The sequence below is a fragment of the Mustelus asterias genome, unplaced genomic scaffold, assembly GCF_964213995.1.
Source record: "Mustelus asterias unplaced genomic scaffold, sMusAst1.hap1.1 HAP1_SCAFFOLD_192, whole genome shotgun sequence".
In the NCBI taxonomy this organism is placed as follows: domain Eukaryota; kingdom Metazoa; phylum Chordata; class Chondrichthyes; order Carcharhiniformes; family Triakidae; genus Mustelus; species Mustelus asterias.
In genome coordinates, this window is record NW_027590185.1 from 431989 (window position 1) to 443849 (window position 11861).

An 11861-nucleotide genomic window follows, 5' to 3' on the forward strand; every position below is an offset into this window, starting at 1 on the left:
GGTTTTGTGATCTGTTCACATTTCCATTAATCTAAATGAACTCCAATGTTTTTTTTTTCTGGATTGTTGTGGTTCTGTCTGAACTGTGTTGCTTCATAAAGCGATCTGTGAATCTGATCACCTGAAGCCCTAACCTCCTCGAAAGCTTTCAGATGCTTGATTTCTATAGAGTGATTGGGAAACATTTTGTTCTGATCAGAATGCAGAACCTGACACTGAGCTGTGGTGAAATTAGTTTTCAATTCTAATACCCTATTCGGAAGTTTATAATTTATTGTTAATATGTTATTGTGTTTAGTTGTAATCTTCCACTCTGCTCATTCTCAGTTAGGATTGGTTTGAAAATTTTGAAATTATAATTTTGCTTCCTGATTCCAAATTGTTGATGTAAATGGTGAAGGACAGTGATCCCAGCGCTGATCCTTGTGGAAACCCACTTCCCACCTTCCAGCAATCAGAGGAAATCCCTTCAATTCCCTGTGTTGCGTCTTTGCACAGTAACAGTTTTAACAACAGCAGGTTAAAGTCCAACAGGTTTACTTGGTAGCAAATACCATTAGCTTTTGGAGCGCTGCTCCTTCGTCAGGTGGAGTGGAAATCTGCTCTCAAACAGGGCACAGAGACACAAAATCAAGTTACAGAATACTGATTAGAATGGGAATCTCTCCAGCCAAACAGTTCGTAAAGGTACAGACAATGTGAGTTGCAGCCAGCTTCTAGTCATTCTGCTGCTGTTCTTCTAACTCCACTTGCAATGAGATTACTCATGAATCTGTTAAATATTAACTTACTGAAGGCATCTAGAAACGCCATGTGTTGGACATCAACATTCCTGATAATTGCTGAAATTATTCAATGAAATCTGTCAAGAATAATGTCAATTTTGGAATATGGGCTGAATGCTCTTTATCACAGCTTGTGTTACTTGTCATATATTTTTTTACTCTTTTGAAGTTAGATCATTTATTTTTTTTATGTTGAGGTTGTGACTGGACAACTGCGCTTTGGATTTTGTTAAATTTAATTTCTGTTTGAACTCAAGAAAAAACATAAACCTTCTATTGTTTTCCATTTCAGTGTGTAACTTCAGATGATCAGATGCTTAAGAGGGCAGACATGACAACTTTCTTTATGAGCTGATGTGTAGAAGGTAGAAGCAGGGAGGTCATAATGGAGATGTATGAAACGCTCATTTGTCTTCAGCGAGAGTACTCCGAGGAGTACTCCGAGGAGTACTCTGGCCTCACTAGAAGGAGGATGTGAGTGCTCCAGAAGGAATGCAAAAGAGATTCGCCAGGATGTTACCTGGGCTGCAGTTTTTCTGCAGTGAAGACAGTCTGGTTAGGCTAGGGTTGCTTTGCTTAACACAGTGAACACCGAGCGTGGTCGCCACTGGCGTGTACAAAAGTAAAAGGAACGTAGATAGGATAGTTAAGAAGAAACTTTATCCCCTCAGTAGAGGGCACTCTCAGAGGCTTTTTCCCAGGGTGGACATGGCTGCTATGAGAGGACACAGGTTTAAGCTGCTGGGGGGTAGGTACAGGGGAAATGTTAGGGGGAAGTCTTTCACACAGAGGGTGGTGGGCGAGTGGAATCGGCTGCGGTCAGTGGTGGTGAAGACGAACTCAATAGGGTCTTTTAAGATACACCTGGATGAGTTCATGGGACTTAATAGGATGGAGTGTTATAGCTCGGCCGAGAAGGTAGGGATATGCTCGGCACAACTTGTGGGGCCGAAGGGCCTGTTTGGGCTGCAGTTTTTTCATGTAACATTTAGTAGTTAACTAACAGAAATATCTGATACTCACTTTAAATGAATAATTAACAATTTATTTATTTAACTAACAGGGAACATTAGTTAGAGTAGTAACATTGTGATTAACGTAAGATTCTACAGGAATTTTGTTCAAATAAATGCAACGACATTCATTTACAGAAAAAAAGAACATAATTTAGTCACCCGCAAAAATGTATACAACTGGGTTTTGTGGCTTTGGAAAACTTTTGCGTTTGTCTTTCTATTCCGCTGCCTGCAAGTTATTTCTGATTCAGATAGATAGATGGCGAGGTCTATTAAGTGATATTCAAAGCTGGAGAGAGCTGCTCTTTCCCTCGCTAGACTTTGAAAGGTGGGTGCCCTTCAGTTGAACTGCAGGCAGGCAGCTGATGGCCTGTTTTTATAACTGCGATGACCTATCAATTTTCCTGCACCAGGATTGATTTGATCTTGTCCACAAGAATACATTAAGATTTGATAGCTTCCTGATTGTTGTGGGAAAAGTCACCACTCGGACATCAGACTTGAGATTCAACATGCAGTTTATTAAATCGAAGCTTCGGGACGATCTCTGGGCAGAGTTCCTCAATCTGGCTTGGCAGCAAGTGCATTTATATACGTTAAAACATCACAAACATCAGCAGTTTTGCATCAAGCCGTAGGTGGTTACATACTTTGGCCAATTGTGCCCCTTGACAATAGTTAGTTATCAATAACTCCCAATCACATTTCGTTGAAAATACCTCACTGTTCTAGTTCCCCTTTCAGGCCATCTGCCCCTGAGGTACCTGACTACTTCTGTCCTTTGCTGTCTGACATTCCTACTTGCTTTGCACTTTCACACTAAAATGAGACATGGCTGACCTCAGCTTGTCACTGAGTCAAGGCTCGAGTGTTTGTGGTTAACCACAGAGTGCAAAAGTTACATACACCACTTTTCTTGTCTTAAAAAGTTTTACATTCACAATGATGGCTTTAAAAGGTTTACATTCACGATAATGGCTTGAACAATCTCAATTTTACTTCAACAATCCCTTCTCTTGGTCTGGATTATCATTTAATAATCCAATAGACCAACAATAGTAAAGTCTCTGCATCATTGGTCCGGCAATTTATACACAGCCTTTCGGGTATCGGTCCTCCGTGATGTTCTGTGGGTATGCTGGACCCCGAGCTCACTGGCTACATGTCTACAGATATCCATTCATCTGGTTCTCCTCTCCGCGATTGTTGCCTTCGGATTCTTCTGGTATTCCCACCAGCTGTTCATCTTCGATGACCATGTTGACTCCTGGCACGACTTGAGCCTCCATTGTCTCATATATTTCTTCTCCGGTGCTCACGCTGGCTCCGGGCATGTTTCGAGCGATTATAACTTTACAGCAGTTATTAAGGCAGCCAATAATCAGACAGGAAACAACTATGATTACAACAAGAGAAATTAATCATAGAAAGCTTAGTGTTAACATAGAACATAGAACATTACAGCGCAGAACAGGCCCTTCGGCCCACGATGTTGCACCGACCAGTTAAAAAAAAAACTGTGACCCTCCAACCTAAACCAATTTCTTTTCGTCCATGAACCTATCTACGGATCTCTTAAACGCCCCCAAACTAGGCGCATTTACAACTGATGCTGGCAGGGCATTCCAATCCCTCACCACCCTCTGGGTAAAGAACCTACCCCTGACATCGGTTCTATAACTACCCCCCCTCAATTTAAAGCCATGCCCCCTCGTGCTGGATTTCTCCATCAGAGGAAAAAGGCTATCACTATCCACCCTATCTAAACCTCTAATCATCTTATATGTTTCAATAAGATCCCCTCTTAGCCGCCGCCTTTCCAGCGAAAACAATCCCAAATCCCTCAGCCTCTCCTCATAGGATCTCCCCTCCATACCAGGCAACATCCTGGTAAACCTCCTCTGCACCCTCTCCAAAGCCTCCACATCCTTCCTGTAATGTGGGGACCAGAACTGCACACAGTACTCCAAGTGCGGCCGCACCAGAGTTGTGTACAGTTGCAACATAACGCTACGACTCCTAAATTCAATCCCCCTACCAATAAACGCCAAGACACCATATGCCTTCTTAACAACCTTATCTACTTGATTCCCAACTTTCAGGGATCTATGCACACATACACCTAGATCCCTCTGCTCCTCCACACTATTCAAAGTCCTCCCGTTAGCCCTATACTCAACACATCTGTTATTCCTACCAAAGTGAATTACCTCACACTTCTCCGCATTAAACTCCATCCGCCACCTCTCGGCCCAACTTTGCAACCTGTCTAAGTCTTCCTGCAAACTACGACACCCTTCCTCACTGTCTACCACACCACCGACTTTGGTGTCATCAGCAAATTTGCTAATCCACCCAACTATACCCTCATCCAGATCATTAATAAATATTACAAACAGCAGTGGCCCCAAAACAGATCCCTGAGGTACACCACTTGTAACCGCACTCCATGATGAATATTTACTATCAACCACCACCCTCTGTTTCCTATCCGCTAGCCAATTCCTGATCCAATTTCCTAGATCACCCCCAATCCCATACATCTGCATTTTCTGCAGAAGCCTACCATGGTGAACCTTATCAAACGCCTTACTAAAATCCATATATACCACGTCCACTGCCTTGCCCCCATCCACCTCCTTGGTCACTTTCTCAAAAAACTCAATAAGGTTAGTAAGGCACGACCTACCTGCCACAAAACCATGCTGACTATCACCTATCAATTCATTACTCTCCAAATAACTATAAATCCTATCCCTTATAATTTTTTCCAACATCTTGCCGACAACAGAAGTGAGACTCACCGGTCTATAATTCCCGGGGAAGTCTCTGTTCCCCTTCTTAAACAATGGGACAACATTCGCTAACCTCCAATCTTCTAGTGTTAATCAAACAACAGTTTGCATATCCATTCATTTGGATATAATCTTATCAAAAGCTATCGCTTTCCTTATTTAAATCACAGACCATACAGCTCCGATCTTTGTATGATGTATTCTTACATTATATCTAATTTGATCATTTGTTTGAGCAGAAATAATCCCTCGATAGGCAGATTGTCTCATAAGGTAAACAACAGTGTTACGTGGTCACAGAGCCAGAGACAGCTCTTTAAAAACACAGATAACCAAATGAGCTATCTGTTGTGTTCAGATCTTTGAGTCTGGCTGTAAGATCTTTGAGTCTGGCTGTAAGGCCAGTCACCAACTCCTTCTCTCTCTCTCAAGTAATTCGGTTTCACTTCCTGTCATGTTAATGTTAATTGTGCAAGTTATTACAAATTATGGCAAAAAATGGTTAAATGTCTGGAATAAATAGCCTTTTCTCCCACAGAATTATGTTTTATCAATACACAATATATATAAAATTGGTGAAGGCTCTCCAGGATTCGATTCTCTCAGGTATATCCAACCCCTCTTAATTTATTTCGTTTTTATTTTTAAACTGCTCCAGATCGGAATCCCTGCATTTTAGAACAATAACAAGCACAATACATATGACAATAACAATTGTTACTTGATTGGAAATGTTTTAGTTTGATTCCTAGCTGGCTAGGTTTTAAGCTTTGCAGTGTTTTTTACATCTGGAAAACCTTGAACAATAGATGGCACATGCAATTCCAATGGCAGTAGATACTTTTAAGGAACTATCATCAATGTGAGAAGATTTAAATGATGTAATTTGTTGCATGTTATCGGAACATCACACAAGTGTTGAATTTCATATTATTATCATGTTATTTAAAAATAACTAACTGGTAACACAAGTTCCAACAATTCACGGTGTTTAAAAATACTCAAGGACAAAATATGGCGGCACGGTAGCACAGTGGTTAGCACTGCTGCTTCACAGCTCCTGGGACCTGGGTTCGATTCCCGGCTTGGGTCACTGTCTGTGTGGAGTTTGCACATTCTCCTCGTGTCTGCGTGGGTTTCCTCCGGGTGCTCCGGTTTCCTCCCACAGTCCAAAGATGTGCGGGTTAGGTTGTGTGGCTATGCTAAAAATTGCCCTTAGTGTCCTGAGATGCGGAGGTTAGAGGGATTAGTGGATAAAATATGTAGGGATATGGGGGTAGCGCCTGGGTGGGATTGTGGTCGGTGCAGACTCGATGGGCCGAATGGCCTCTTTCTGTACTGTGGGGTTTCTATGATATTTGTTTGTATTAACAACTGAGGTTAATCTCCTGCTGTAACTTAGGGTCATCAGAACTACGCTTCATTTCACAATTTGATACACTTTAAACTGACTCAAAGACAGTATGTTCATCTTATTCTTTTGTTCCTGCTTCTCTTTGTTTTCAAAAAATTACTTCGTATTTTTTTAACGTCTCAACTATACTTTTATTTTAACTTCAAGACAAGGAAAGAGCACATGGTCATTCCAAGGTTTAACTCCTTTCTCAACATTAATACATTCAAGCGAACACCAACAAAACATTCACGCAATCACATTGTTAAACACACAGATACACATAGAAGCTTCCAACATTTATTCAGAATTAACATCTTAAACTGGGATGAAAATAAAACATTTAAGAATACTGAACGTTGATTGACAGTCGCTTTTATTCTGCTGTTTGACTCATAACTGCTACTGGCAACTCGCCAATTGCTTCTTGTTCTAGCACTAATTGCGCAGCCTTGTCTGCACTTGGTTCCCTTTGTATTTTAACCAGTCAGGATTGTCCCTTTCTGGTTCCTTTTGGTGCGCTTAAATTTTTATGACTGCCGCTTCGAGGGGTTTTTTGCTAGCTCGATCCTTTGTTGGTGCTTAGTAGGAGTTCCTCCCGTGGTTACAAACCCCCCTTCTACTCCAGGCCGTCATATAATTCTAGGGCCTGTGTAAGTGCCACTAGTTCTGCTACTTGGGCAGATAAACTTCCATCAATCCTTCCTGACTTTACCGTTTCCAACTTGTCATTTACTACTGACCAACCTGTCCGGGGTGATCCCTCCACGTATTTACGTGAGCCATCTACAAAAAAGGGTCTCCTCAGCTGTCGCTAAAGGTACATCCTTTATCCTACCTTCTTCTGTATCCGCATCTACGTCCCCACAGTTATGTGATTCCCTGTATCCAAAATTCCTTCTGCTGGGTTATCTCCTGTATCTCTTGCTATTACAAACAAAGAACAAAGAACAAAGAACAATACAGCACAGGAACAGGCCCTTCGGCCCTCCAAGCCCGCGCCGCTCCCCGGTCCAGGATTGAATCCTGAATCCAGGATCCACGCCCAATTTTCCAGCCTATCTACATACCAATATCCTATCCACCGAGCTGTCCCTCACAGCTACGATGCTTTGTTCATTACAACCTATTAACTCACCCCCACCCCCCCATTCCAGACCATGTGATCTCCAGGGAGAGGCGAAAACCCAGAGTGAAAAACCCCAGGGCCAATAAGGGGAAAAAAAAATCTGGGAAATTCCTCTCCGACCCCCTGAGGCGATCGAAACGAGTCCAGGAGATCACAATGGCCCTGATCGGAAAATGCTTCCCAACCCTAGTCATTTCCACTTCCACGAACACCATATGAATTCCCTGCCCCCGAGACAGGTTCCCAACTATCTGCAGTCTCGCTCTGTACTGGCACCAGCAAGATGATCATAGAATGAAGCCTTGAAACGAGAAACAAGGAACAATTAGCCCGCGCCGCTTCCTGGTCCAAACTAGACCACTCTTTTGTATCCCTCCATTCCCACTCCGTTCATATAGCTGTCTAGATAAGTCTTAAACGTTCCCAGTGTGTCCGCCTCCACCACCTTGCCCGGCAACACATTCCAGGCCCCCACGACCCTCTGTGTGAAATATGTCCTTCTGATATCTGTGTTAAACCTCCCCCACTTCACCTTGAACCTATGACCCCTCGTGAACGTCACCACCGACCCGGGGAAACGCTTCCCACCGTTCACCCTATCCATGCCTTTCATAATTTTATACACCTCTATTAAGTCTCCCCTCATCCTCCGTCTTTCCAAGGAGAACAACCCCAGTTTCCCCAATCTCTCCTCATAACCAAGCCCCTCCATACCAGGCAACATCCTGGTAAACCTCCTCTGTACTCTCTCCAAAGCCTCCACGTCCTTCTGGTAGTGTGGCGACCAGAACTGGACGCAGTATTCCAAATGCGGCCGAACCAACGTTCTATACATCTGCAACATCAGACCCCAACTTTTATACTCTATGCCCCGTCCTATAAAGGCAAGCATACCATATGCCTTCTTCACCACCTTCTCCACCTGTGACGTCACCTTCAAAGATCTGTGGACTTGCACACCCAGGTCCCTCTGCGTCTCTACACCCTTTATGGTTCTTCCATTTATCGTGTAGCTCCTTCCTACATTATTCCCACCAAAATGCATCACTTCGCATTTATCAGGATTGAACTCCATCTGCCATTTCCTTGCCCAAATTTCCAGCCTATCTATATCCTTCTGTAGCCTCTGACTATGTTCCTCACTGTCTGCAAGTCCTGCCACATTACGACTGATTTGCTGGGGGTTAGGAGGACGGCCTCCCATTTGGCCCTTCTGTAACTCCCTTCTCTGTTGAGTTTTGACTCTATATCTTAAGATTACTGCAAGTCTTATAATACAAATTTCCTGTGAAGATTAGGTCTCTGCTCGTTTCAGCAGAGAGGCGGAGGGGTACGTTCACTCAGCTGAACATAAATAAGTGATTAATCATCACTTCAAATACGCAGGAGTAATTCTTTCCATTTATCTTTTCATTGTCCATTCTATCAAGAGTACATTTTGTCACAAAAGCCTGATCCAAAAAATCCATTTCTGTTCATCACTATTAAAGATCTCTACTAATTACGACGTTTAGAGTTTCTCATAGACTCTCCGGTTTAAGCTCAAGATGAGCGCATGATTAATTATTTGTCTTAAATGGTTAAGTCTCCTTACAACTCTTCAGCTATAATGTAATGCACGATTGTAAAATGTAATAGTTTATGAAACATTGATCTGCTGTACCCTATCCACCACATGTGGCTCTCGATCGCACACTTTCACTCCTCTCTCTCTCTCTCTTTCCCTTGTCGAGAGGGAGAGAGGGAAACTCACAGCCTGCGGGTGTTTAACCGTTTACTCCCCTCTTAACTGTTTTGTTGTACATTATATGTTTTCCGATTGGTACCAGTGTATTCCTTCAACTGGGTCCAGTGTTTCCAGACATCTCTGCCTTGCATATCTATACAGGCACAGGTGTCTCCACTAATGATAACCTTGTTGTAACATCTCCTGAGAGGTCGTGTACGGGGGGAAGGGTCCCCAGAGGTTATAGGGCTGTGGGTTGTTTTCTAATGCCTGATTTCTTTTTTCCAATTCCCTGATTCTGATGTCGAGTTTCTTAATCTTTGCCATGCCCTCGTTCTCTATTTCTCCAATTTTGGATTCTAATTCCTTAATTTTATCTTTGTCTTTATTCCACCTTTTGGTCAAATCCTTTACTTGTCCAATTAGACCATATAACTGGTGGACTAATAACACTCCCGTCTTTTCATCTTACTCTTTTTCTTCAACGGTCTGAGAAGCATCCCAGCCATCTTTTGGCATCTCTCTAATCAAGGAATGCCTGTCGGTCGATAAGGGATCCTGGGATTCCCCACTTCATTTCCTCATCTGTCATCCTATAGACTCCTACATTCTCTCTCTAGCGTTTGCTTCCCTATACGGCCACAATTATTCTCTTACTAAAGTGTTTCTTCCCACCATTTTTTATACTCACGTACTCCCGGCCACAATTACCTTCTCTGTAATGTGTTTCTTCCACCGGAGTCCGGCTCAAAGTAAGGAGTGATCAATTCCTTTGCATGCTACGTTACAACTTAACCGGTAGACTACCAACCCAACTTATATAACCTTAAACACACAAAGACAAAACTCTGCGTTCTTCACCACTACAGAGTTTGATGTTAGCCGCCTTCTGCCACTTGTGCCTCACAATCCTAAGTGCCCTTGGTGTCTCTTTACCTCTTTAATACCTGACCATAGCGTGGGGAATTTCCCCTCTTAACGTCCGATCTAAGGTGAGCTTAGAGACAGGCACTACCTTGTCCTCTTGTCGATCAGCACAAGTCACAGTTACTTATCACTATCAACAGTTAGTACTTATCACTATACCTTATCACTATATCTCAACTTCCCCGAATTTTACCCCAGAAAACTACACCGTTGACTCAGTCGGACTCCTACAGATTCAATGATCTCTATTCCGGCTTCCTATCGTGGCCAACGATCGGACTTACCAGCAATACAGACCCAGCCGACTACGGCATTTGTTGTGGGAAAAGTCACCACTCGGAGATCAGACTTGAGATTCAACATGCAGTTTATTAAATCGAAGCTTCGGGACGATCTCTGGGCAGAGTTCCTCAATCTGGCTTGGCAGCAAGTGCATTTATATACGTTAAAACATCGCAAACACCAGCAGTTTTGCATCAAGCCGTAGACGGTTACATACTTTGGCTAATTGTGCCCCTTGACAAGAGTTAGTTATCAATAACTCCCAATCACATTTCGTTGAAAATACCTCACTGTTCGAGTTCCCCTTTCAGGCCACCTGCCCCTGAGGTACCTGACTATTTATGTCCTTTGCTGTCTGACCATTCCTGCTTGCTTTGCACTTTTACACTAAAATGAGACATGGCTCACCCCAGCTTGTCACTGAGTCAAGGCTCGATTGTTTGTGGTTAACCATAGAGTGCAAAAGTTACATACACCACTTTTCTTGTCTTAAAAAGTTTTACATTCACAATGATGGCTTAAAAAGTTTTACATTCACGATAATGGATTGAACAGTCTCAATTTTACTCCAACACTGATAGCTGAGTGTCTTCCTTGAACTGATGGGCTGAACTCAAAATTCGTAAACCTGTAAAACATGTTACTAAGGCAACCTTGATGCTTGGTCCTTGCTACAAATCCTGCAGTCTTGGTGCTCTGTCTGTACCTGCATTTTAAGCCTCCAAGCATTGACACAAGTCCAACATTAAAGGGACACAAAACCAGCTTTTCAAGGGACCACACTTCACAAACTCAGCTTCGCAACACCTGACATAGAGCGGGAGCACCAACAAGCAGCACCACAGAAAACTGTATTCAAATGAAACCCTGTGCATTTCATTCCACCCTCACATTTATCACTCTGCCTCAGACACATTTTTTATTCCACAATTACACACGCTTCTAGTTGAAGAACTTTCATTCCAGGCCATGAAGAATTATTTACAGTGATGAGATTAATTGTTAATCTGACCTCACTGCTGTTAATTTAGAGATTTCTGATGTAACATGTGCACAAGAAGATCCGAAGCAAAGTGGCAGTTTCAAAATTCAGTTCAGAGTTGATGATAATTGCTTTCTGTGTGTGTGTTTCTTGTTTTAATGTACAAACTGAGCTGCAATATTGGTCGCACAGTAAGATGCCACAGGCAGCAACGTGATATTTGCTGAATGTCCCTCGGTCCTCTGCAGAAAGTGTTCATGAACACCCTCAGTCCCATTGTTCAAGTTTAAGCTTTTATATAATCAAGACCTTGGAACATTCTTTGCAGTTAGTGAACTATTTTCAAAGAGGATGATCATTGTTACAAGGCAGGCAAAAGGCCCAGGACAGTGCATGCACAGCACCTGAATTGTGAAACTAATCGAATGAGACACAGCCATTCCCCTGCCTCCATCCTCACATCTGCTGTGAGCCCCTTCCCCCACTGCACCCAAATAAAATCCCCACACATCTACCACTCTGTATGTGTGCATTGTCCCAAGTCTGGAGAATTCCCTTCACTTCACTGGAAAGATGAAACTCTCTCTTAACACTGAGACAACCTTTTAAAACAAGTTCTACAGCAAGATCGCACAAGGTACAGTTAGCAATGTGGAGTGCGTTTTACACCGTTTAATGGAATGTACCCCTGAAATGTGTGAGATGATACACTTGGGAAGGAGTAATTTGACAAGGAAGTACTCAATGAATGTTCGGACTCCAGGAAGATCTGTGGCAGAATGTGACTTTGGTGTATTTGACTACAGATCTATGAAAGCAGAAGTGT